Source organism: Sinocyclocheilus rhinocerous, unplaced genomic scaffold (assembly GCF_001515625.1).
Source record: "Sinocyclocheilus rhinocerous isolate Xijiao unplaced genomic scaffold, SAMN03320098_v1.1 scaffold3047, whole genome shotgun sequence".
NCBI classification, from domain to species: domain Eukaryota; kingdom Metazoa; phylum Chordata; class Actinopteri; order Cypriniformes; family Cyprinidae; genus Sinocyclocheilus; species Sinocyclocheilus rhinocerous.
The window spans coordinates 284,846-286,367 of NW_015662947.1; positions in this window are offsets into that span (position 1 = coordinate 284,846).

Sequence of the window (1,522 nt, forward strand, 5' to 3'; positions counted from 1 at the left end):
ATTTATATTTATGAGCACTTTATATAATAATAATAATAATAATAATAATAATAATAATAATAATAATAATAATAATAATAATAATAATAATAATAATAATAATAATAATAATAATAATAATAATAATAATAATAATAATAATAATAATAATAATAATAATAATAATAATAATAATAATAATAATAATAATAATAATAATAATAATAATAATAATAATAATAATAATAATAATAATATAGTAGTTAGTTTGATCTTAATAGAACCTGAAAATATAATTCAGGATTATTTCGTTGTCTAATAACTCTAAAAGGTCCATGAAACACTTCACATAGTTAAACTAACTAGAAAAAATCCAATGATAATGATGCAGGGCCCCTCTCAGAATGAGTTTGCTAACTTAAATGTTTTGTCACAGTGACAAAATAAAAAAGAAGTTGCTATTGTGTCACTGCAATGACATAATGAGGTAGGCAAATACTTGTCTCTCCGCCCTGTCTCTCCCTTGTCCCTTCCCTCCCTTTCTGTAGTGGTGACAGGCACACGCTCTGGTCTCCATTATGGCTCTGGATGGACAGAATGGGCAGTTGTGGATAATTACTGAAACTGTAGGAGTCAGGGCTGACTCTCAGCACTTTACTCAGAGCCACTGGCTCTAGTGCTGTCCCTCACACTGACAAACTTGCACACACCCACTGGAGTAATGTAGGGAACAATCAGAAAAGTCTGGGAATAAACTGTGTATTAAATGACAGTGATGATTTGATTGGATTTGTGATCAGCGGCATTCATTCTAATGGGATGATGGTATGGTCAGTTTGAACACTTTAACAGTCCAGATCTGACCAGCTTATTTATTATATCGATTGTGTTGGACCAACTTCTGCAATTCAAAAAGTTCTAAATTTAACAGTTACGCAACCAGTCTTTTTTTTCCTCCAATAAATGAATGAATGAATGAACGAACGAACAAACAAATAAATAAATAAATAAATGTGCCTGAACATGCCTGATCTCACTCACTGCCAAACTTTGTTTGTTTGTTTATGTTTTTATGTTTTTTTTAAATTTTATTTATTGAATAATACTCTTTACTTAAAAAAAAATATATTTTAATTTAGATGTTATTATACGTTATATGTTATTATTTTTTTTAGGTTGACGTGTCTAGACTATTCGTATACAGTATGTGATGCCATTCAATGACATTATCACACATTAACACATTATCAGCTCAAATTGTTAAAGGGATAGTTCACCTTCAGTTGCTTCATTGACTTCCATAGTATGGAGAAAAAGAAAAAAAAAACACTATGCAAGTCAATGGGGACCAGCAACAGAAGGTGAACTATCCCTTTAAGTTTTTGCAAACCATGAGCTACACTCAAAAGCATTTTTTCCCCTTTTATGCTAATAAAGAATCTTACCTAATTAACTAGAATATGGGAAAACCTTTTAGAAAGAAGCAACACCCGTCTACCGAACACACACACACACACACACACACACACACACATACACACAC